Here is a 27,581-nt window from a genome sequence, read left to right on the forward strand (position 1 = left end):
AAGTCTCTCTACATTATTTGTTTCTTCCTTCTATGGAACATCTTTCATTTTCATTACAATATTTTTCTCCATTTGTATCAGTTTTCTCAAACTGATCCTCAGTTTATTTTGTCCTGTCTAGATGCTTATCTCCCTCTTTATTATTTCCCTATTGTTTGCAACTTCTTTCCAATTTAACATTAACTGTGAATTTAATTAAACTGTGGTCATTAACATTCATTTTATATGCCTCACTAACAGAATCCCTCTTCTAGTTCCTAATGACACTTAAATAAATAAAACCTAATAGAGATCCCTGTGGTACCTCACTAGACACCTTAACCTAGTTTGATACTTGCTACTTAACTGTTTACCAAGTTCCTTTGAACACTCTTCAAATCACAGAAGAGCATGTATATTCAGAACAAACTGAATTAATTTTTTAGTCCAATTTTCATGAGACTCCATATTGAATGCTTTAGCTGAATGCAAATAACTTACATGTCTCACTTTCCCTTTTATCTGTGGAGGTCCTGATTCTTCAACATTTACAATCATGCTTAATTTTAAGCATGTGTTTAAAGTGAGTGCAAGTAAACACTACTTGCACTTAAGTGAGTCATGCACATGCTTACAAGCTGGTGGCATATTTACCTAGCTTAAAAATGGTTACCATAAATCTGGAGTCTTATTGTACATCAGTTCTTTATCTCCAGAAATGTTATCCCTCTAAAGTTCAATGCAAAGATCTATATATTGTGCTGGAAATCCTTGGTGACAGATAAGTTTCGATTTTGCTTAGAAGTGTAATTAAGAAAAATGAAAATTAAAAAGTGCAGTAATAAAGGATATAATGATAAACTCGCATACCAGTAATCAAATTTTTTACAAAAACTCGGGAAGAAAAAAATTGAGAAAAATCTTTTGAAAGACCTGTACAATTATTTCCAGCCCAACTACTGGTTAAAACTGATATTCTCCTATTGGAACACGTAGCTGCATTCTTGCCAACGTTAGCACTAAAGTTGTCAAAAGTGAGACCAAGACCTTAAAAGATGTATGTCAGTGGCAGGCAGGCTTATAATTTTCTGGAGACTCCTATAAAAATTTTTCCAATTTCTTTAGTACTGATTTCTCAGCCCTTTCAATTACAGGATCATGAAAAAAACATTTCACACTAGAATAGGAATTTAAATTTATAAAATTCCTTTAAATTTAAAATGTGAGAGTAAACTAAATGTCCATGATTAAAATTAAGATGCATTCCAAAGGCAAAATAAAATAATAAAAAAAAGATTCATATAGGGATTTAGTGTGAAAAAAACTAGAAAATCATCAACCAATTTACAGGTGACTTTGTTCTCAGCCCCTGCCATCTTTCCATTTCAAAAAAGCAAAGTTCAAATTATCCTTGTTCTCCAGCAGTGGATCTGACACCTTCTGCACCAGGACTGACTGATGATGAGCCATGTCGTTAACACAGTGCCTTTTGTTGCAATAAATGCCTCATGGCAGGGATGCTGGCTGAGATGACGGATCTCCTTGCATCCTATACAACAGGAAGACTGGTACAAAGCTTTTGAAGTTGCCTGTGAATGGAATCCTTATGAAAATGTATAAACTAAGATATTTAGAGATGGTCAAAGAAATGAAAGAATGAGCACAAAGCACATCTGGTTAGAGACACTTTAAAAATAATGTCCTCAAAACCTTAAGTTGCCTTTTTAGAAATATTGTATGCATTATACGTTTCTATACACATCTGGGGCAAATACGTTTTACTCTAATGGAGGTGAGTAGCCCAGTTAAGGCCAATGGTTCCTGTAACCAAGTGTGTTGAGGAGGAAGTTCACTCTTAATTTAGAGACTAGCAAAGAGGTTTCCTCACTTAAAGCCTATACTTAGAGAAAAATAAGGCAATTTAAAAGAGAAAAATCAATGCTGAAGAAAGAAGTGAAGATGATACTACTTTAACTGGGATATCAGAAGTGACTTTTCTGGTCTGTTCACAAGTACCAATGTAATTTGCAATAATCTAGACACATACATATGTTTACATAAATATGTGTGTGTCATTTTGTTTGCAGTTGTCTACATACTTTACAAATAAATAATATATTAAGAAGAATATATTCTGTAATTTTATTTAAATTTATATAGGTAATGTCCTACATATATAATGTTTACTTATATATAAATATTTTAAACAAATCAATCTCACTCAATTCCAGTGAACAGAATAAATAACAAAACAGGTTTTATTTAAAATAAATAAATTAGGATACACTGAGACCAGAGAAAGTTACTCTAAGTGCAAGTGGCAGACTGAGGAACTGAACCCAGAAGTGCTAAGTAATGCCAACAGTGATTAGATTGCCTCTGAGAATCAAATAATAAACAAAACTCTTGGGACAGAAATGTGAGGAAGGAAACTGTCTAAGAAGAACTTCCTCCCTTAGATCTCTTGCGTGCCTATAATCCCGCTCCCATCGAGCATTTCAGCAGCTGCCATGTCAGCTCTGCTTAGCCATCTTCAAGATTCTTTAAATTTTACCATGGTACCTTTTGCTAGAGTAACTGTGCTGCTCAGCTACATTGAGATCAAAATGTAGAAGCATGGAAAAAATCACAAAGAAGATCCTTATCAAAACCATAATGAAGAAATTATAGTTCTCTCCTGCAAGGATTCTGTTTCCACTGAGGTCAAGAAAGTTCTGACAAATAATTCAGTGGGACAGGACAACCTGAAATTTAGATAGGAATAAATGTAAACCACATTTGTTGTAGCAAGAAAACTATAATTTTCAATTTTCTCTTTATTTCTATCCTGTATGCTACGAGCTGGAAATTTTATTTCAACCTTTGAGAAGCCTATTTTGTGTGGGTATAAAATATGGACCTAATGGTCCTATGGACCAGTGGAACTTAATACAAAATATAAAGTTCAGTTGGCCTAGACTCCTTCTATAATTTGGGCAACATTCTTCATATGAAAGAAAGTGCATTAATTCAAGTGACTGGGGAATTGTTTCACTTTTATGACAGTGCTGTATCTTCCCTATATTGTCTACTTATCTACCATTTTTCTCTTGGTTGTTTGAGTGAGCAAATGTGAGCAATATTAAACAATAAATAACACAATTCTATGAATACAGATGTTTCTCTGTCTCATCTGTATAAAACTGAACATTCTTTGCATTCTTAAAAAAACTCTGAAGATAGATGTGTTTGCTAAAATTGTTTACTGCTTGCACATAGAATTACCCTTTTTTTTTTTTTTTCAGATAACTGAAAAAATACTTTAGGGTCTGATGTGGCTTCTGTTGAAATTAGAGGGAATCATTTAATAATATCAGCCTGAGTTTGATCAAATTCACATTTTCAGTTTAGTGATTATTTTAGAAGCCCATGTAGGTTTTGAATTTTATCTCAAAACATTTTTCAGCTTTGTTTTTCCAGTGGGAAAGCGTATCTAGGTAAGACCTTTTTCAGTATGAAAATGCGTGCATCATCACACTCTACTTTTCATTTCATCCTGCCTTCATTCTTGTAATGGAAAATGTGATATCTTATCTGAACTCTTCTTTAAATCTTACTTATGAGATTTCCTATATATCATGCTGGGCTATCAATAGTTGTTCAAGCAGACACCAGTCTACACCAATGAAGACTGCATATGTCACAATCTAATCCCTTTATATTGTATTTCATTTACTGCACAAGCTCAATTATCTGGGAGGCTCTATTATGGAGTCAGCCCCAAAAGACCAATTTCCCATGTCTTGCACGCATTTATGGAACTTGAAAACTTCCTGCATGTTATATAACAATGCTAATTACTGTAGTGTTTGATTGTTTAAACAAATCACCCTTTGCTGACCCTTTGTATGGCTCATAAACCCATAGAGATTTCAGAATTTCCTTTCCTAAAGTATGTTCAAACATCATGGATGATACAAAACTATATCCAAAGCTCTCTTCTCCCAGCAGATAAGACTGACTATATGCTTTGAACAGTGACTATATTGACACATGCTTAATCTTTAAAAGAGGTCTTCCTTAACAGGAAAGAGCTTGTAGTTATAACAAACTAATTCTACTATATTCCCTGTCATATGTCACAGAGCAGTGACACTTAGGAAACCCTGATCTTAATAGAGACCTTTGGTCAACAGCTGGGGGTTATTTAGCCCCCAGCAAATAATTATGCTGATCAGAAATAAAATCATTGAATTAATCAGTGTAATGCCCTCTTATAAGAACTATCTGTTCTGCATGCACCCACATTTTTTTGTCATGGTGAAAGCATGTATTTTCAAATTTTTAAATGGCCCAAAAGGGTCCGATTTTCTCCTGAGATCTGAAAAAAGTATTTGCCACTTCTTACTACATCAAATGTAGCTTTTAGGACCAAATATTAAGAAGGGAGTCATTGGGATAAAACATTTCCTTTTGTAGATATATATTATGGAGACGAGATTCAAAGTAACAAACTGAGATTGCAAACAAATGTAGCCCAAAGTCAATACAGAAAATGCAATGTTTTCCAATGTGTTGGGGTTTTTTTCTCCTGTAAGCAAATAACTGCAGTGACCTACCAGAGGGTCTAAACATAGTTCTTTCTGGTTCTCCAGATTACGTAACAATTTTCACTATCTTCAGTAGAAACCTTGCAAAAGAAACAATATGCTCCTTCCAAAGCAGTTATAAATATTGAATTAACCTCCTTCAAGCTCTTCAGTTCTGCTATAATACTCAGTTGGGCAGCCATGGTAACATCTCTTTGGTATCTGAAGGATAAGCACCCCTTCCTCCTAGGCAATTCCCTACCAACTCAATGCAATCCCTCCAGCATCTTTCTACACTTCAGTTTTCTTGTCCTCATCTCTCTCTTTCACATGTGGCACATGGCCTAAAGAGGGTCCCCTGAGGAGTCATGAGGTCCTTATAGTCCCAATAGTCCAGGACTTGACCTCTCAGGAATGTTCCTGTTTTCAGATCCTCTGCAAGATGAGGGCAGAGAAAAGAGGTACACACAAGGTCAGGGAAATTCTGGGAGTAGCACCTTTTCCTACCGTTGTTAAGCCTCCACTTTACAACAGATAGTATCAGATAAAGTACTGTTTTCTGTTATTGCACTGGAGTCCTGTTTCAACGGCTTTTTGTTGGAGAGAATGATCAAGTTTCCTGATTTTAATGGCAGTTAAAGAAGTTCTGAATCCTAAAGAGGCCCCAAACATGTTGATGAGGTTCTCTTGAAAGGCTTTAGGTTTTGGTTTTGGCTTTTCTTTTTTTCTTCTTCTTCTTTTTGTAAGTTAAACAACAAAGACAGAGGCTGAAATGCCAGATTCTAAGATGCTCTCAAATGCTATCTTTTTATTAAAATGAGATAAAAAGCAAAAAGTTGTCAGGGAAAGGCATAAGGAAAAGACTAGCTCTTAGAGAAAAAAATGTTTTAAAAACATCTCATGGGACTCTGAAAGCTTCTATTTTTTTTTTATGTTTTACAATTCATACATTCTTTATTTTAATTTTATTAATCTTTGCTTTACCAGGACATTCAGTAAACTAGCTATGCTCAAAACCTCATCTCATCAATAGGAATTTAGTACATTATTTTTCCATTTTGTAGTAACAAGTTAATGTACTGTAGCAGATACTGACTTGTCCTTTTTACATCAACATTATCTACAAACACTTTAATTGGGGTCTTGGTCCTTCTTCTACTGAGATTAATTCACCAATGCCAAAATACTACAATGTACAGCTTGCTTGCCTAGGGAAGAGATGAGCATGGTTTTCTTCTTCATTGAACGTCTGCTCTAGTTCCCACTGACTGCATTGAAGGGCTGCACAAAAGTGCTGCATGGCACCACCAGCCTTTTGGTCACTGTTTCCCAGGACAGGAAAAACACCATGCCCCTTTTCACCCTGCATGCTTGTGATTTTTTTTCCCCAGTAAAATGAAAGAAAAAACATACAAGCAAGCAAAAATCCCACCAAGGTTCAGGAGAGGATCATGTGCAGCTGGGTGTCATTCTAACTTGAAATTGTGGATGAGTCAGAGTATATTTCATGGACCAATAGTTGAGAAGCACCAGAGGTGCATGCAGTTTAGGCATAAGCTCTGAGACATCTTGTGAGTTATTATACTGAACCCATTAGTGTACACTCAGGCAATCTGACACTCTAAGATGTTAATAGTGTAACCATATGCTGCCACACTGTGCTATTCTAGATAAATATTCCCCCAGCTATTCAAGTATGATAGTTCCCAGTTCTGGCTCACAACTAAAAGAGATATATTTTTAAATCCACCTTCACTTTGCAATGAATAATGTAATCTAGATTCAAGATTGGTCCTGCCATATCTGGCAAAATGAAAACACTAGAAATCAGACTAAGTAGGAAATACCAGAGAAGGAATTAATAGAGCTACTTGTAGTCCAAAGCAGAAGTCTGCTAATCATCTTGGGCTCAGTAGGTCCTCTGATTACATTCTGTGGCTGTTGTTTGGGAGTACATCAGAAAATGTTCTTTAGTACAAGGCAAAGCCTGTCAACAGCTTGATAGTGTGCAAGATTGCATTTTGGTGCTATGAAATGTTACAGGCACCATTTAATTTATTATATGTGCACCTTGCTTTCCTCCTTGCTTTTCCAAGAGGGATAGTCTTCCCCCAGTGCCAGGACTGTTGACCTGTTGTTTCTTGAAGTCCTAGCCTCTCTAATGGGGAAAAATGCAAAATACCAGCCAGCAAAACTGATCTTACTATGGTAGAATGAGCATCTGTTGCATTGTCTACCACAGGGATAGTCAAGCTGTGATCTTGCATCGCATGCAGCTTGCGGGAAGTCATAGGTTGACCTACCTATGATGGGTATCAGGGCGATCTAGTCTCAGATGAATACCTAAAATAAGGAGATACAGATGTATATATTTGTATATATCCATATATGGGCTCCATAGTCCAGTCAAATTTCACTATTAGCTATGTTTTCATCACTATTCCTTAAAAATTCTAACTTATGCTGAGGCTCCGAAATGTAGAGAAATACACAGTGACTTGACAAAACAGTTAAGACTTTCTAATTTCGTGTCATTCATTCAGACCTTCAATGGGCTTTCCCTTCCTGAATTAGATCAGCAAGATGAAATATTATGATTATAATGCAATTTTGGTTTTTATGAGTTTACTATTGCATTTATTTCTTTTTCAGTACTGACAAGAAGTTCCAGTCAGGAGTTGGATCCCAATTTGCTAAAGCTACAAGAACACATAGGAAGAGACAACTATCACCTGAAGAACCAACTGTCTGGGGCAAAACTAATCATGGATAGGAAAAATAGATGTAGCAAATTGCCTAAGGACAAGTAACAAGGTGAAAATCAGAACCGGTCTGCAAGATGCCACTGGTTGATGGTAGCTCTCAGAAAGAAACAATGGCTGCCAATCCAGACATCCTAGTTATTGCTGTGCAACCTGCAGACTGCTGCCTCATAAAAGTTTTGCTAAAAATTGCCCCCAGACACTGTACAAAACGCTCTGAATGGATCTGATGCTTATTGGAGAGAGTGCACCTTCTACTTCATTTACCTCTGAGCCAAGAAAGAAGAATATAATTGAACATGCTTCCCTCTTTAGTGCAATTTGTTCATGAACATTGTTACACTGAGAGCAAGCGGGCATAAAAAGCACTCCTTCCTCGACCACGGAAAGAATGTGTGCACATTCTTACACAGCCTCTGTACAGGAAATCATTCACAAACCTTCAAAGGCATTGGTGGGGGAAGGGAGGAGGCTGGAATGGCATTCCTTGGGTAAGAGCACATGAAAGTCTGGTCAGATTAGTGTAATATATTACACAAATGTGACACAAAAATGTTCATGGATTACACTTCCTTCGCTGTATCATATTAGCACCTCATCATCCCAGCCTACCACAAACAGATGCTAACAAGATATGAGAAGAGAGTTAGAATATGCTGAGGTTTCTGTCTCACATTAGTAGTGTGTGCAATATACTGTGATTCCGCTTGCCAGCATGTGATGCACAATTTACTAACGCATAATCTATGAAAAAAACCAAACCAAAACAAGACATTACCACGAAAAGTGCATTTACAATGTGCTACAAAATGAAGGCGTGTGCTCTATGTGGGGGAAATCTATCCTACCTCCTTCAAGGTCACCAAGATACAGAGGATCATGTTAAAGTTCCTAACTGGTACTCCCTAGAAATGCACTGTTCCCTTTCAGTGAGTTTCTTAAGATACTTTTGACAAAGTTCTAAGGCACTGATTTACTCAAATTTTATTATTTTAGCAGGGTTCATATGGGTTTTATTTAACTGGATCTTTTCTTTGCAAATAAAGTTGGCCTTGGTGTTGAATTTGAGGATACACAAAAGCATCAGTCATGTGCTGGTCCAAGCTCCAGCAAAGCCTCTGGGATATCTCAACTCAATAGATTTTCTTCCTCACATTCAATCCTACGATTCATTAAATATGATAATATTACACATACACAGCAGCCTTATTATACTGGCTAATTACCTTTTAAAGGGCCAGAAGACTATGCAAATGCACATGCTCACATTTGCACAATAAAATCTATTTTCGCCCCATACGGCCTCACTTGCCATGCAGAGACAAAGTCAGGGAAAAACGCATGTGCATATTTGAAGATGCCTTTTTTTTTTCACGAGCAACAGATGAAATTTGCAGCTGCTGAAACAACAGCCTTCCAGATTGCCATCTCAAGTGCTTTATTTCACATGAATATATGGGAAATTATTATTATTAATAATAATAATGAAGAATGAAATGCATACTACATAAACAGGGTTAAGCTCTGCACATCAAAAGCTTATTTTTGTTTTGTTTTAATATATTTACATGGGGGAAATAAATATGACAGATAAAATCTCTTTGGCTTGCTTTCTCGCAACAGTAATTATGCCAGGCCTTCAGTGCAGTAAGGTTACGATTATACAACCCTGTTTCTGGTTTCCTCTAGACATATGTGCAATATATACACTGCACATAAATTGGCTCAAGCTAATTATTTTTAAATAACATGTATGCTTTTAAAAATAGCAAGCAAAAATGGAACTGCCTAAATCTATTGTGGTTCATGTTTTGTTTTTCCCCAGGCATTACAAACCTGTGTCTGATCTTTCCTTGAAAACAGTTTTGAGGGGGGCAGGGTAGGGGGAAGATTTCCTCCCAGGTTGAAAACCAGATATACTTTGCCCTGTTCTGTGTCCATCACAGCCACAGTGCTCCGGTTTGAACAGAATCTCATTTGTTGGAACTCAAATATGAAGTTGTAGCCCGAAAGGATTTTTTTTCCCACGTGATTATAAATAGGGGGTTATAAGAGATGTTTGGACACAAAGCTGGTTTCATTACTATGGAAAAACTTGATTGTCAAACAGGTGAAATATAAGTTTTCAAAAATTGGTTATTTATAACATAAACCATAACACATTATTTCATAATGCATAACAAGGATGTTGGAAGAGGAAAGCTGTAACTGCTGGTGGCATCAGAGTGAAAGAGCATGATGATGACATTTCAAGTCCTGATAGGTACTTTCTTCAGGGACCTCAAAGATGCTGGCAACAGCAAAGTAACTACATTCATGTGGAAGTGCTGGGAAAGGTGTAAAGCACTGATGTTTCAGCACTGCTGACACCTATCCACAGGAGTCTGATGCTCCCCAGTGCTTCAAGAAGAGGCTGGACTCCTTCCATTACTTCTGTAATGCCATTACTGAGGTGCATCTGCTTTTTCCTCAGTTAATTTCACTGTTTATAGCATCCTGTAGCAATGAGAGAAGCTCAAAGTGCACACATTGGCAAGAGAGCAATACATGGAATTACTAGGACCTGGCAAGCCCCATGTGATGAAGTTTACACATCTAATCACTCAGGCTGAGTAGCTTCCCCATGATCAGAGAGCAGGACAGTGGCAGGTGGTGGCAGTGAAGGAGAAGCCAGAAATCCTGATTTCCAGTTCTCTGTCCAATCCCAGAGGACCAAACACTTTACACACAAATTTTTGTAACTGGTTCCTATTTCACATTTAATGTATTTTAAAAAATAGAGGAAAAAATGGTATTTAATTGAACAACATGAATGTTAAATACAAAATGAGAGGGTTCATCACACTGATTCAGACTCCATTCTGTCACCCGAAAAAGGTGGTGAGCAAGGAGCCCAAGGCATGCTGCCAAGCATGTTCACTCTCAAAGGCTTTTTCCTACAGAGAGTTGGATGAGAGGAGTTTGAGTTTTTCTCACATGTTGTTTATTTGACTATCCTTGGTTGACATTGTGTCAGCTGGTTAATGAATGAATCTGGTTTTATGGCTTTTGCACATGTGCCTAGAGGTCACCCTAGGCATATTTTCACAAATTAGAAAAATAAATTAATTAATTAAACTTATTTTCTACTGGGAACCTGTGCACCTGAAATAACAACTATTTTCTCCAATGTATTTAGTCGTGCTCTGCCAGGAGGCATTTCTTCCCTCCTTCTTGGCTGAAAAACTGTACTAGCCAGTAGGTTGCAATCAGACGCTGTTGAGTAATAAGGACTTTATAAGTTCTCATATACAGAGCTAGCCACAAGTTACCAGCTACTTTCAAACAACACATTTTAATTCTCTAACTAAATTAGGTGTCTTTTTCCCCTTGCATTATGCATACATTTTGCAGGTAACATTTATCTGCTGGAACTCAGGCCACATGTACAGGTGCAGAAGGAAAGACACTCACCTCCCAGACAGAGTTTCTCCTGCCATTCTGTCTTGTCACTTGAGGCCCATCGATGGGGCCAGGCAGTGGGACAACGGTGGCCATCGGTGAAAGGTTTGGGGACTTTATTTTCTAAGGGAGAGGGAGACAGATTAAAGCCCCATCTCCTAGATTTATTTTTCTTTAGGAAAAATCCCCACTCCTAGTCAACCTGCTTATGGAGATAAACGTGGGGAAAAAAACCCAAACCAAACAACACATACTTACTACACACCAGAAACCATTTTCATCTTTTTCCCTTCCTCAAATGTTCTAAGACTCTTCTCTTGAACTTTCCTCTGTTTGCCTACATCATTCTTAAAGAATCATGCCCAAGATGATAATGGAGCAAAAACCTTTCTCGTGAACTTTTGACTTGTATATGATATTTATGTTAGAATTAAATTCAACCTTTTTTTTTTTTTTTTTTTCCCCCAACATAGCCTCATATTGATTTTATATAATATTCTGGGCACTTTTTACAGAAAACTGTATATGAAATGTGCATAATGTATAATAAAGCCAATTTTATATCTTATTTTCTACATAATTTCTAAAGAAACACAGTTATTTTTAAAACTGAGACTTTTGTATATACTGTGTGTATACTCAGCTACATCCTGGGTGAAAGAACACAGCAAGAAACTTCTTCTTTGCTCCCTCATTTTTTTTTCTTTACCATTCTAATTTGTCTTTTGCATTCTTCCTGAGAGATTTAAAATCACAGTGCTTTCTCCAAACATGTAGGTCAATCTGGGAGAGAAGATCCATAGCACATTCCTGAGGTGAATAATCATCCAGGATGAAACAGGAATCCCAGTGACAATTAAACCACAGACACATGACTCAGGAAATACATTGTCCTAAACATCAGTTCTACTAGTTAAAAAAATTCAAAATATACCTTCGAAAAATTTCAGGCATTCTGTAACCTTATATAATCTGATATTGCTGTACAGAGCAATTTATGATAAAGAAAAGTTGCATAGAAACACAAGCTAAACCAGTAATCTTTCTTATAGATGGGGAGAAGGTAACTAAGTGGCTTTTTTACTTACTTTTCAAATTTTCTGGAAACCTTTATTATGATTTTTAGTACTATATTTACGTAGTCTCTCTCTAAATAATTGTTCAACAAGGAGATTTTATGAAGCTGTAGATTAGATACAGATGAAAAAAAATGCATTTCCTTAATGTTGATGATTTTTTGTAAAATTCTCTTAAAAGTGTACTCCTGTGTGATTTTTTTTGCTTCTTTCCTTCCTTTCAAAATGTAACTATATTTGTTACTACCAAGGGACTTCTATGATTAATACACATTATTCATATTCCCTAAACACAGATTTGACTAATATGCTCTATACTTGCTGCCATCACACTTATAAATGTACATTAACTGAACGCAATTTTAAAGAAAAATATTACTAATCTTTTCAATAAAAGAGTGAATAACTGGCAATAACTGCAGTATTTGGTACATTTCATCTCTTTTTCTAAATGCAGAGTTTTATAGTTTATGATTTTGGCCGTTCTGTTAAGTAATTTTCATAAATTTTGTTCGATCTATGACGTAGTATTATTAATCTGTACTGTGGCATATCTGAATAATGTCATTAGCGATTATTAGTCTGTTACGTGACAGTACTTTTGTCCTGTCACTACATAACTCTTGAGCTCATGGAAATGAAATTCATTTTCTATTGTATTGAAACACGCTAGCTGCTTTTTTTTTTCTTTTCATGAGAAAACTAGATTGTACAAATGTTCACATAAAGCCAACGCAATAGGGGGATAAAAGCAGATGAAGACAATTCATTTGAAAATCAAAGCAACGCTCACAGAAATATGTTGGCAGGATTCACTCAGCTCTACTTCAGAGTTGTTTAAACACTGTATAGAGCAGAAGAGGAACAGGAGTAATGGTTTCTCCTGGAATCAGTTCAATCAATTAATCTGTCTCTTTTTTTCCCTCACTCATTTAATTACCACTGCGAAAAAGCAGGGGGAATTAAGTCACAAAATAGCCATTCAGATAACATGATGGATCTAATTGAAGCCTTTGTAAGTGATCGGATCCTGGGGTAAGGCTGAAACAGCCTCATCCCACCCAGTTGTGCGTTGGCAGGGTGCACTGCACTGGCTGCTGACTTTGGATGAGAGTTTCTGCACAAAGACCAAATTTTCTTGCCTATGTGGGCTAAAACCAGACTTCTCACACAGCCGGTGAAACTTGGCAGCAGTGGAGGTGGCCAAGTCTCCTGCAGATGAAGGGGCACCGCCGTGCAGGGAGGACAGCCATGGCCTAGGCAGCTTCTCTGGCACGGCTGCACTCCTCCAGATTGCCTCTCTCAGGGCAGAGGAGAAACCATGGACCCACCCATGTCCAGGGGCTTCTTCCACACTAAAAACAAATGCTTTTTCCCCATTTTTCATTCCTTTTTTTTTGCAGCTACTCATTCCCTGTCTCTCCCGGCAGCAGGCCTTGTGTCCCCAGTCCCGCAGGAAGCAGGAGGTACTCTCCTCTCCACAGGCACCCCGAGGTCAGCCTCCCCAGTTTTCAGCCAGAACTGCTGCCCTCCCAGGGTCCATCAACACTTTCCTCCCTACCACCCTCACTGCCAGGGGTGAGGGAAAGAGAGGTGCCATGAGTGGACAGGTCTGCCACAAGCAGCAGGGCAAGGTGGGCCGCACAACCCCACATGTGGCTTTCCCAACACCATCTTTCTTGCCTTTCGCTGTGGGTGGCAACCCACTCTGCCTTTGGTTTTGTTTTTTTTTCCCCCCACCCCCATAGGATGAAACTCAAGGGGGTTACTAAACTCATGAGCCCCAGCACAGCACAGACCCCCAGAGCTCAGTCGCACAAGTGGTGAGTGCTGCATGAGGCTGGGGGTGAGACTCCTGCTCCCAGGCAGCAGGGCTGTACTGGGGCAGGCATCTGGCAGGGGCAATACCGGGGCATGCCGGGGCAATGCTGGGGCAGTACTGGGGGAAAAGGAGCCTGCCATGCTTTCCTCCATCTCCCTCGCTGAAGCACTGCAGCAGCAAGCCACACCTTTGATTTCCTTCCTGGCTGCTGCCCCGTGAAAGAACTTCAGCATTAATTAGAGTCTTCTCCTTTCTCCTCTCCCGTTATATTTTGGTGCGAGGAAGATGTAGGTGAAGCGCAAAAAGCCTTTCGTGCTCTCTCTCCAGCCTGGGCGGAGGAGGGAGCGGAGGCAAGGCGGTTAACCGGTAGATCCCCCGGTAGAGGGCATCCAGCCCACGCCGATCCAGCCTGGGCCGGGGCAGGGCACTCTCCTCCTCCACCGCCTTACCGCTGGTACCGGAGAGCTTGATCCCAGCTCTGGAGGATGGACAAGGGTATATATTTTGTATTAATATCAAAAGACTTTTAGTCAGAGGTTCTTTGTTGTTCTTGGGGTTTTTTTTCAACCATAGGTACCAAACCCCCCCCCGGTAATCAATTTCCTGAAATTCTTCAAGACTTCATAAGCCGTAACAAAGAAAATCATAACCAGCAAGCTTTTTAATTTCCTTATTGTGTTATTTAAGCAATAAGACATGACAAGGTTTGTGTTATGCTGGGATATCACCGTGCCTCGGGTGAGTTGTGTTAGGCAGGAGGCCGAAAATCAAGAAGTGAAACCACCTGTAAAGAGGGGCTGTCCTGGGACACCGTGTGTTTTTAAGCATTATCCAGTGGACCTGTATGAGTAGGCTCAGGACAAAAAGAAAGAATTAAGGAAAAAATGCAAAAAGATAGATATTATCTGTCTTTTCCTTATACCATAAACAATTAAAGTGCATCTCTTATTTAATCTTCAGTTAATTTTCCCCCCTACTGGCTTCAAAGTCAAAAATAAGCATTATACATTAATCACAATTAAATAATTCTTTAATATCCTAATTTCACTATTTTTTACTGTCCTACAATTTCATAAAACCTGTCCAAATTTCTAAACTAAACATATGTAAAACAGAATTTAAATTGCTTAAATCTTAGGTTTCAACATCATCTAACTAAAATTCTGGGTTTTTTTCTGTTTTTCACTGAACAAAATGCAGTTTACAAAAAGGAAACTTTCCTCTTGTCCTTGCTATAGAATGTTTTACTTAGAAAAAGTATGTTGTTTCATGTTTCTTCTATCAGCTATTTTATTATATATTTCTTATTGCCTGCTTTCTATCTTTTGTCACCTGATGGTTAGCAATGTGTATCCCATATTTGTGTCTGAAACATTCCTCCTGGTTAAATTGCTACAGCAACAGTAAAAACAGTTAAACATCCTGGAAGAGAAACCAAAGGATTTGTTCCTGTTTGCATCAGCAGAGGTGTGGGACGTTTCCGGCACCGCGAGCACATTCTAGGGGAGGAAGCCTCTTTTTAATCAGAATTCACTTTTAAAGCCCACTTTTGAAGATGACAGCACATCATGCAGGTTACACAAGGTATTGTTACACCAGGGCAAGGGAATCCTTGACTCTCTGTCTCCAAAAACACCCAGTGGCATCATAAGTATTTTGCAAAGCTGTGCCTCAATCCTGGTCTCCCAGACTCAAGCCATAACAGACACAACTCACACAAAGTTACACATGTGTGGAAGTGTTTGCAAAATAAGGTGCTTGACTTTTTCATTTTTTTTTAACTATTAAATTTAAACTAAAGTGCTTTAAGAAAGGACAGACAGCACTTAGGAGTCTGTCACTTAGTACACAAAATACTCACTGATTTCAGTGAACTGGGTGTGCAAAAAATCTCAGAATGAAGCCCCGCTGGAAAAAGTCAGACACAGATACAAAGTGTGGGTGGAAAGAAGCAGCTGGGAAAAGGGGTCCTATAAAGAGAAAGGAAGACAAAGGGGGACAAAGGGAGAGCAACATACATGGGGAGAAGAGAGAAACAGGAAAAAAAAGTGGGAGGCAAAACCAACCCAACAAGATGATTTACCAGATAAAAGCTAAGAGTGTCATTAAATACATAAATATAGCTGGGTGGTTTTTTTTTTTCCTAGAAATGTAAAAGGAGGGTTGTAAAAAGTCAGAAAGAAGAAACCTCGTCAGAAAAGTTGAATTACATATCACCTATTCAATGTAATATCATTAAAAACAAGAGTTATTATGAAAACAAGAAGCCACGGCGGTACCTAGCAATTTAAAGGCACCCAAAACTGAAAGCTTGATCTAGCTGATGGGCATTACCTCGATGTTTCAGTGAAAACACACTGATCATCCACATAATGAAACAGAAAAACAAGTAATTTGGTCTCATAGGGCAGCATCAGGACAAGGTCCTTGTCCCTTACAACAGCTGGAGCTCTTAGTGCCACTTGACATCAACTTGTGAAGGTGTTTGGGTGCTATTTGTAGAGAAATCCAAGGACCCTATAATTTTAGATTAATTTGTCTCAGCATTCAGAAATAAGGAATTGCTTCTGTTGTGTTGAAGTCAAAATAACATGGAGAACTGTATTGGAGGCCATCCTGACAGCTATTTATGTTAGTCAAAGACAAAGTACACTATGTACTTTTAATTATAGCTGTGCCATTCTTACTGTGATAGATAAAGTTGTGTCAGCACTTCCATTACAAAACCCTATTTTTAGGGGTTTATAACTCAGCCGTTAAATTTCGCTTTAGGCTGAAACTTGGCATGCAAAACCTCAGCCTGCAAGCACTTTTTTTTCTTTTTTCATAAATATGAAAAAAATACTTTTGGTCACTTTTTATTTTATAGGAAAGCAGATTTTAACACTCAGTCACTTCTAACTCTGAAAAGTTTTCATTATTTGAATTTTACAGGCTTGTCCATTATATGTCATGCTGCATTTTTAAAAATAGCGTTGCTTTTATTCATGTTGGCAAATTGGCTACTGTCCATGAGCAGTAACTATTTTTAATCATGTTTTTAAGCATATATCCATATTTATATTGTTATGATCCATGCTCCGGACTCTGTAAGGAATAGTAAATGACAGGCCATGCAGGCTTGAGCACAGAGAAAGAACCACAACAGCTGTTAGTTTGCAAAAAACCACACAACTTGGAGTGTAGTCTTCAACTCATTAGCATAATTAATTTTTAATAATGACAGTATTCATTTGTTACCTGAAAAGTAAAGTGTAGGGCCTTCTCCCACCAGTCCTTACTTAGACAGAGCTCATTTTGTCTAAGTCAGTTTTATCCTATCAGTGGAAAAGGGCTCATGTCCTTCACTAGAGCAAACCTGTGCTCTCTCGCTGCTTGTGTGGTTATGCGCTGGCACCTACACAACTGACCCATAGGGGACAGAGGTTCTGGTGGGTCTGGGATCTCTCCCTGAGTCCTGCTTGTTTTACAACATACACCAACAGGGAGATGTTTATGGTATCTCAAAATGGCCCATAGAGGGAGATTCTATATTTCTATGACTCTTCCAGCCTCAGCCACTAAATTAATTATAAATCATATCCTTTGACGAGATTATTCTGCTTCAAAAAACACCATACATGACAAAGGAAGTAAGAATTTTAAATAGATTTATGGCTTACCTTTGGTGGTGACTCTATGTACTTTTAAAAAATTAGCTAAAATATTTCTGATCTGTCATAAAAACTGAAGGACGTATTCTAACTTGTAAAACACAGATTATTTGCTAACAGATTTACACTGCTTTCACTCAAGTCCATTGATAAAATTAAGCTCTGAATGACATTCTAGGCTGCATTCATGATGCGTCTTTAGAAAGCATCATAAGTGAGTGCAGAATTTGGCCTGCTCAGTAAAAATTAATAAATTTTTAAAAACCACCTGATCTAAGCTCATGTCTGGTCAACAGCACTGATTCCATTCATGTCCTGCCCTTGCCTCTCGTATTTTAATTTGGCTGAATGACTATTTTCTCTCTCTCAAGAGATGCAGTGAAAAAAAAATGAGACGAAGACCCACCGAATAGCAATATGTATAGAGACTTGTAAACATGATCAGCTTGATCTTTGAGTGTCTATCAAGTCAGAGCTCATGCAAACTTCAGAGGGGTTCTGGCTTTGTGGCTGCCTGAGAATCCAGTCCTTTGATTGAGCACTGAACCACAGCAATCCTTTCCCACTGAAAGCTAATACATCTCCATTCTGACTGACCACTTTTGCTTTTACTCATCACAGCAGTAGGACTTAACCTGTGCAATTTGTGGCTTGCAGTTTTGACATTGCTTTAAAAAGCATTTCAAACTGATCCTTTTACATTTCAGCAAAGCAATTACGGCACGAGCCCAATACCATTCAAAGAGTACGACTTAACCCTCTTGACAAAGGGTATCCCCATTTCCCCATTTTTTCACAAGCTGGAAAACATGGATCTGCAGGAAGCCAGGGAAGCTCAAACATTTCTTCTCTTTAACCTGACTGTAATCCATACTACAGAAGGAAACATCAGTAAACTCACAAGAGCGCCTAGTACTGACAGCCTAAACTAGAACCTCACGGGATGCTGCGACAAGCAAGCAAGAACAGGTGACCAGCTAATTAGTCCTGGCATCCACAGGCAGTATACTGGCTCAGAGCATTACACCCCTCTTCTAAATAATATTACCACCACCACCAAAAGGAAAAGCAAAATGGAGCCAGGTTTTATTACCAAGAAGGCACTCTCCCTCTCCGCTGCAGACAGGAAGGGGAGGGGTCTGGTTATTGTTGCAGATTTTTTCCCCTCTCTTTCTCCAGGTCTTTAATCCCAGACTTGGCTTGTTGCGCTTCAAATTGAAATATCCTGAACAGATGTAAAAACACATGTGAGCCACTGCTCACAAGCTGTGCAAAGCTTTGTTTCATCTGCTGATGATGTGAGCCTAAAGGAGATCTTTTTAAAATTTCATCACTATTCAAAAGGATAATTAATACGTACCCCCAGGCTTTGATTATGCTATACCCAGTGTGTACTGCTGGTACAAAAATAATGAGGCTCTCATCAGGCCGAATGAATACTTGCAGCAAACATTCAGTTTCCATAAGAAATTTAAGATTCAGCGGCGGTACCATGTAGGTGGCTTAATCTAATTTTAATTTGTAACACAATACAATAGATAAGATCATTTGTTTGTAACCAGCACAGGCATTTTGTTTACATGAAACCCCAGTCAGCATTCAGCAGATGGTCTTTTTAAAGGCTTAATTGAAGTTTTCTAATCTAACCTTTTTTCCCTCCATTAGGAAGAGGAAAATAAGACACACACACAAAAAAAAAAAAAAAAAAAAAAAAAAAAAAGAAAGCGGAGAACTACAAGGAAGTAGAAAAATAGCTGTAAAACCCTCTTGCAGAGAAAACACAGAACAGCGTTTCTGTCTGCTGTCAGATGCAGGTTCAGTCAGATCCAGGAAGATGCTGAGGTCAGAGTTTTTAAGAGGCTCTGGAGGTGTAAGGATAGGGCCCTTTGTCCCCACCTTTGTTGCTAGTGCAAAGGCAACAAATCACTGCCCCTGCCACAGTCGCCATTCTGCCTCCACCAGGTTCCTGAAATTAGCTACCTGAGCCTTTCCACAGATCAGGCACCTCCTTCTCATCCCTGCTTTCTTAGAGGCTCATTATTAGATTATAATTTCTTTGTACTTTCTGCGTTCAGCTGTTCCGGTTTCAGTCTCCTTCTGGTCTGTCCCTGCTGCCCTCGATATTGCCATGCTGACCACAATAAACGCTTTTCTGCTCACTGGCTCCAGGCTGCTTCTGGCAGCCTTCCAGTGATGTGTGCTGGAACACCACCTTTCCCAAACATTTAAATCCTCCTCACATAGTGTGCATTCGAAGAGTTTGGCTCATTGGTGTATCTAACAAAAATATCAAGTGAGGCATTTATTTTCCTTTTCACAGGCCATAGAGACCACACAGAGGGCAGATGCCAGGCTTTGGGTCCTTTGGGAGTGATGTGCTGCCAGAGTGCTGGTGCAGAGGAGCCCCTATGCTCCCTCAGCGTTGCTGGTGTCATGGCCTTGCTAGCATGGCAGTGAGCTCAACAGGACAGACAGGGTAATTCCATGACTACCTGTGATGATCCACAGTCTCACTACCACCACCTCTGCAACAGGGATGCTACTAATGCCCCCATGGCCCTGTTCCAGAGCTTTACTCCCAGAGCTATAGAAAAGGTAAGAAACTATATCACATAATAAAGAGAAACAAATTTTCCTCATAGTAAATGACTTGAGAACAGTGGCTTTCGGCTTTTTTTAAACAGAGAACTATTCACCATTGAGGAATAAACAAGCACAGCATGCTTGCGACATCATCATAAAAAAATGATGTGGGTTGGATTGTTACTCAGTGGTTCACAACCATAAGGGCAGAAATCTAAGAGGAGGGCAATCAAAATAGAAATGAACTAAAACTGGTAATTCCACTGGCCTAGTTTTCCTTTATTACGACTCATGCCTTCACAGCTGTCCATGGAGAGACATGCATTCACATCCTTGTGTCCCAAGCCAAAAGGAGACAAGCCATCTTCAACTCAACAGCCATAGCACTGTGTAAGAACAGTGAAGGGGCCAAGCTAATAACACATTATAATGATATAATGACCATCAGTGTAAGTGGAGGACTGTATATGGAGTGATTTATATGCTGAAAGAAAACAAATATCAGTGTTCGGATAAAAATATCCTCCAAGGAGCCCACAAGCCAGCTGGGCTTATAAGGTCAGGTTCAGCACTGCATTCATACAGCTATGTGGTTTTTGGCAGGGGACCGTTTAAGTCCTGCTGACTCAGAATCCACCACATGAACGGGAGACTAACAGATGTGCCCGCACAAAATTTGGAAAAATTCATAGTTTCTCACAGAAACAAAAAACCTCATGGGCTATTGATCTATATTTTAAATCAATGTTGTTCTTAGTCCATATTCTTTTCCTGCAGAGAATGGGATTGCTGAGGAAATTCTATTATGCTTGAGGTAAATTTGACTGGGCTAGTCATTCAGGAAAAAGGCACAAATGTCAGCAGCGTTCACACCTAGAAGCTGACACTGCTATTAATTACTTACCAGGGCTGCACCATGGAATCGCCTCACTCTCTGTGAAACTGTGCTGGTTTACAGCTGATTAAATCTTGTCTGTGCTTTAGCATGGCTATAGGAGATTCTTCTCCAAAAGACACCTGTAACACCTGAAGTGATCAAGAATACCTCTTTAGCTGTGAGCTGTGTCTGAGCTGAATTTATATCCTCATTTTAGGCAGGATTTACAGATTAAGATTATCATACACATTCCAACACATCTCATTCCAGGAGACAGCGGTGACAAACATTAGTGCAGATAGGATGCCATGGGTCATGGGTGCAGCAGAAGGATGAAGAGAGAGAGAGAGAGATACACAATAATTGCAATGATTCCTGATTATATAAATGGAGGTCTCTGTACACAGGGTGATTTAGGCACTGGAAGAAAATTAATACCAGTTTAGGATTAGGATTTCTCCCAAGGAGAACATAAACTAGGGAGCATTTCTTGAACTGATTTTCTGAAATGAAACACAGCAGAACCCATTAACCACAAAATATATAACCTGATGGGGCCTTTTTCCTAACACTATTATTTTGGTATGCTGTAAGGGCATTCAAATAGAGACCTTGATGTAAGATGTTCTATTCAAGAACAAAAAAACCATCTTTGGATATAAGGTTTCACTTCTTTAATTTCATCATATTTCATCAATTTAACCTTCAAAGATTCTTGACTGTGCAATACTTTGATACTATAATATTTACTTTAAACCTCGTATTTTCAAGGTAGGGTGCAGGGATTTATCCTCATCCTAGCAAGTTACATAATTCAACCTCTGAGTAAGTTATCTGAAAGTACAGGTACAAATCTAATGCTTACCGTTCCTGTAATTCTACAGGAATGTGGAAAATAAAGGTATGGAATGCAAATGTTTATTGACTGAAAAATGTACATCAGACATAAGCAGTACCACATTGCTTTCCACTAGCAGATTAGAGGAGAGTAGCACAAGAAACACAGAAGTGGGCATCTACATTTGTTTGTATAATGTAGCCCCCAAAATGCAGCTTCTGCTAAGTGATGGGCCTACCCAGTGGGAGTACAGAGGTAGCCCCAACAAAATTATGAGCCAATGCCTTTTCCAAACCAGCCATCAAAATGGAACACTGTCACAAAATACTTCCATGGCAACACTCTGATATAACTTTGGGGGCCATGGTTTCTTCTTTGTCTTTTCATTTGTCTTAAATCCACAGTTTAAAACAAATTACCTGGACTTCAAACTGGTGTCGCTCCTTTTAGCTTTTTGCATCTCTGGCTAGGCAGTACCCCTCCAGAACAGCTGGAGGCACACAGTTCCTTTGAAGATACTCATTCAAGGGCCTTAATTCTGTGAAAATATAGGGCCTACAGGTTAAACCTGTCTGACACATCAAAGAGGTATGTCACCCTAGTTGTTTTATACAAAGCTTTGGGTGCATGACCAGAAGAACTCAGCTGTGTAGTATTTCTTGCAGTGTAAAGAACAGAAGTCATTCATATTCCAAATCTCTTGTGAAGTATCATGTGTACTCACTAAGAAGGAGTACTTCATAAACAGTTGGAAAATACCTAAGAAAGTATGTATGTCAGACATAAATTCACTGTTTCCATTGGTTGTACATATATCTCACATATAAGTCTCTAGATTTAGATTGAAAATCATGTTCCTTAGATAATACATCCTTCTAGTTAAAGGACATCAGCTCTTTTGGGACTGGTTTAATAAGGGACTGTGACTTTTTGCATGTGCAAGATTCATTTAATATAACTTTCTTGGCTGTGAATCTTAGAAAAGTTGGCATTTTTATAAAGCTGCTTTCCCCCAGTTGAATCTGAATGCAAACCCATTGCCAGGCTGGGATTCTGTAACTTGACATCTGTTCACATTGATTTGCTGGTAGACCTGCACTGAAGGTATATCATAAAATGTCCAAACTCTTAGAAAAGAGGGAAAGTATTCCCCTGTGATCAAATTGAGATATAATTGTCACAGGAGCTAAAGAAGCAGTCTGTAGTATCTGAGAAACTCTGTTCTACTAAACCATTGATTCTGTTCAGTTCCTCTCAAGTCATTCTGCATTTTACATGAACCTGCCCAAATCAGAAGGACATAGAACAGGGGAGTTATTTTTAAGATGGAGGTTTCCACAGGTGACTTCATTGCAGGATGTTTGTCTCCAAGCTAGCATGTCTAGTTGTTAGTTACCCTAGCTGCCTAATTCACATCCAAATATCCTGGTACTGCTGCCACTGAGGACACAACTGATCTGCTAAGGGGCTACAAGTGATGTGACTTTATCTGCACCATGCAATGTAAATTGAATAACCAGGTTTGTATTCAGAATGCACTGGAAACAACAACTTGATAAAGTTCAGAGCTGAAATTCCCTGGAAACAGAAAGTTGTGAAAAAATACTCCAAACTACTTATGGACAGGAAAAAAAAAAAAAAAAGAGACATCCATGTGGCTTGTAGGTGAGGAATAAGACCATGGCTGAGTACATATATTTTCCATTTGATGATGAAACAGTCCTCCAGATCTGAATATTGTTTCGTTCTTTTTATTAAAAGTGTGAACGGGCAAGCGAGCTTTAATGTGCACACAAACCAGGCATGGGAAGAGCTGCAAACCAAACGTGAACAGAAGAGTTACAGATTTGCTGCATTTCCAGCACTGTGAGGTTATGCAAGAGAGGACATCCTTCTTGTCTCTACAGGATCCATACACTATCTCTTTCTGCTGACCTTCAAAGGATGCCCTGCATGGGGCAACTTGGGATGAGCGCTAATAAGGTTGCATAGGAAAAAGTTACAATGTCCGGGATTTGGATTTTTTTTTTTTGACACTTAACAGCTAAATGCCCTTGTCTTGTTAGTATTATTTTGATAATGAACAAACTGTACTGTTCTTATTTTGCACAATATTGGGTTTTTTAATGTCCATTGCTTTATACACACATGAAGATACTGAAATGCCTACTACAAGTCTTTCTGTTGAGATCCCCCTCAGTTAAAACTCATTAGAGCCACCATTGTCTCCACAACCACCCTTGGGCCACTTTCAGGCTGCAAAAGCCACAGTCTTGCCATTCTGGAGACACTAACACACAAGTATCTGAAAGGGACAGTCTTCGTGAGAGCAGAGTCATGAAACAGACACTGTTTTTTTCTGGTAATGCACATATACACGGAGAGTAGAAGACAGGGTTGAGGTGAAGAGCCTGGAATTTCCAAAACCATTGGAATTTTGGTCTGGAATTTCCAAAACCATTGATAGGTACAAAAGATGATATAGGGGCTCCCTGATAGACCATGGCTCTGAAGCAATCTTCAAAATACCATACTATACACTTAGTCACTGCCCTGTGCTTCTCCCTGAACCAGCACAAGCAGACTTATATGAATGCACTGGTTGTGATGCAGAAATAAAAATGTTTATATGTTGGTCAATAGAATTTGAAAGGTCACATAAATAATCAACAGGCACTGGGAAGGACAACTGTAAAGGCAGTATTGGAGGCTGATACTCTAAATCACGCTCGAGGTGTCTGGTCCACCTGCTAAAATGTTGTGACAGGAGTTTTGGCAGTCATAATACCTGACATTAAGCATATTTCAGTGAGGATCAGAACACACCACACACAGTTGTCCAGCTAACATTGCTGGGCACAGCTGCAGCTGGGTATAAATGTCTGCCACAGAGAGTAGGCAGTGGCAATTGCCTCTTGCAAAAGCACAGGCTTGACTGTGGAAGTCAGAAGTTAGTCTGCTGGACCTCTAGTGTGTCTTCTCCCACTCTCTTTGCTGTGTAACTCAGCAATCTAACTTCAGGACATCAGTCATCAGGATGTACTTACCTAATGAACAAAACACACAAACAGAGGTATCTATCAGGAAAATAAATTCCAAAGAGATGTTTCTACTTGAAGGAAAGCAATCAGATCACCTCATAGTGTGTGCTATTTCGTCCCTTTGAGTGAAGACAGGTATGGTTTCAGGCTTGACATTCAGATACCCATTCTGCAGTTGATCTCATTTGTTTCTTCCAAACAAAAGAACATTTTGCAGTCCTCTCCCTCCTTTACCCCCACACAGTCTTCTACTAAGGTAAATGATCAAATCCAAATCCCGGGTTAATGAGTGCCAATCATAGTTTCAGCCCCTTTTTCAGGCTTGGCAACAAGTTCCCTGAGCCTTAGCAAACAATTATCATTCAGCTACTGTAGAAATTGATTCTTGGGTTGACGAGAGCAGTCCTCCCTCAGCTGGTAAGGTCCTGCCATGGGAAGCAATTACTGCAAGATGCCAGCTGACAGACTCATTCCGTGGAAAGTCAGGTTGTCTTGATCCTCAGGCACTCTCTAGGCAAATTGTATCCTTACACTCATCTCAAACCTCTTACGAACTGTTGGCTTCTATCAGGAAAAATGGATTGTTCCCTTTGTTTCTGTGGCATTTGATAGAATAAAACTGGACATCCTGCCTGCACAATAAGGAGATTTAATTTTAAAATTCTTACACCAAAATGCTGCAGTATGATAAAGAAAAAGAGAATCATAAGGCAATGAAGATTGCTACTTGCCTAGGGAACAGTAGTACAGCGCAGCTAGTATGACATTTTTTGTGTATAAAAAGACCCAAATTCCATTAGCAGTGGCCTGTTTCTACTGATCATTATTTTCTTTTCCCCCTAATTTTCAAATGATTTGTAGTAACACTTTCACATCACTTTGTCTGACATCTTTTTTTTTTTATTAGTTTTGGGGTTTTTTTAATCTTTCATATTCCAAGGTGGGCAACTGGGAAAAAGCAAAGATTTTCTGCATAATTAGCTTTTGTGACAACATCTGAACTGTGGCTGAGATTTTGCCAAACACTGATGAGACAGAGACACGTAGCCTTTATCAGCTAACAAAAGGTGGCATTTAAAGTTTGCTGAAAGCGATTAGTCTTGATATCTACCATTAGATGATTGAAATGTGAGACCAGCTAAATAAACAAACAGTAAACCATGCAATCCAATTCAAATGCTATCAGTCAGAAAGAACACTCTTTTTCATAAATTTATAAAATAACTCTTGGACTAAAATATTTGGTTTTGCTTGTGCCAGAAGTTCATGGAAGGCTTATCCCTGATTTTAAAGACTGCAGAGCCTAAAGACACCAAGATACATAAAGAAAGATAATAGGAAGAAAATAACTTCTTAAAATCACCTAGATTCTAAGTTTTACCCCAAGGTACCTGGACAAGTGCTAGAAACAGCATGAGTGATGCAAGCCTTTAAGGAGATAAAGACAAATATACTGTAAATAAGTATTTGCAGTCAGAGATGTCTGGGAAAAGAAGGAACTCATGGCGGCCAATTTAAAATGTGTTTTGATTAAGTCCCATATCTGCAAAGAGAGTCTACAAAGTCTCCAGAGAGTCAAAAACGTTCACCTAGAGTAATATCAGTTATTGTTGCTACTACTGCTATAGCTATCAATGTATCAGTTCTGCTGGAATTCTTAGGACCCAAGAAGATTTTAAAAATATTATTTGTGACTAAATCTCTATCTTTGTAGCATCAATCATCTACTGTGCTCAGTAGAACTAAGCAGGCTTAAAAAAGCTGAGAATCGAGCTAGGCTCTTTCTCAAATTCTGATGAAACATTTGTCAGGATTCCTCCTAATTAATTTTCAGTCTTTTTAGACTTTTTATTCCCCTTGAATAAACCTTTTACAATATATTTTCACCCTTTTTGCATTAACTGTATTCCAGATTCACTGAGAGCTGAGTACACCCTTAGAAAGCCTTTTAACCTGGCTGGTAAGTTAAAACTCTCTAAATCTCACATGCCCACAGGGTTTCCCACCTTAATTAATTAATAACCCCCTCCTTGTCCTTTTAACTGGGTCATGAATTAATTTTAAAAGTTAATTATGCAATTCTTTCCACTCCCTTTACTTATGCCTTTCATCCCTGTGTCCATTGGCTATAAACAATGTGGAAATACAGCCATATAAGCAGGGATGGTTGTTGTAAGTGTTGGACTGCTGGGAAAAGAGAAAAAAACAACCATATCTCATCCTTATTTTCCCCTTCTTCCTTTTCTGTTCTACTTTCTATAGTTGGCTTTTGTAAGGTTTGTGGAGAGAAAAAATACCACCAATTTTTGAACAATAAATTAAAGTGTGGGGTTTTTTTAAAAGAGAGGAAAAAGAAGTTACTGTACAAGTAAGAGGAAGCAGAGACCATCAGGTGGGTAACAAAAAAAAAAAAAACAAAACCCCCCAAAACCCCCAAAAGCAGCACATGGGTTTGTTATTCCCTTCAACTGATGTCCTCATCAGATTATTTAGTGTGGAAAAGGAGTTACATGCCTGGTTTTTGGTGTGTTTCTTTCTAGGTATACGGGAACAAGGATGATAACAGTCTACAAAGGCTTTTCATACCCTTCATGAATGATGTGTAGAACAAAAACCCTGTTGGATTTTTTTTTTAATCCTGTCTAAAAAAATCCATTCTGAATTTTAACTATCAATGGACCTAAAGAAAAGGTATACCCATTGTTTGATCTTTATCACTGCCCAAAAGATGAAAATGAACTGTGAGACTGTCAGCCTCCCAAAGCCTCACAAACAGAAACACACTGAATTATCCTGAGCAATAACTGCAATAACATTTCAAGAATGTAAGATTGGAAAGTACTTAGGTCAGGATGTTCAGGGTTAAATATTACGGTCAGCCAACAAAATAACATGACGCACTGTGTCCAGTATTAATTCCAGTTAGTAGAATCAGAAAGCT

Source organism: Strix aluco, chromosome 2 (genome assembly GCF_031877795.1).
Source record: "Strix aluco isolate bStrAlu1 chromosome 2, bStrAlu1.hap1, whole genome shotgun sequence".
NCBI classification, from domain to species: Eukaryota; Metazoa; Chordata; class Aves; order Strigiformes; family Strigidae; genus Strix; species Strix aluco.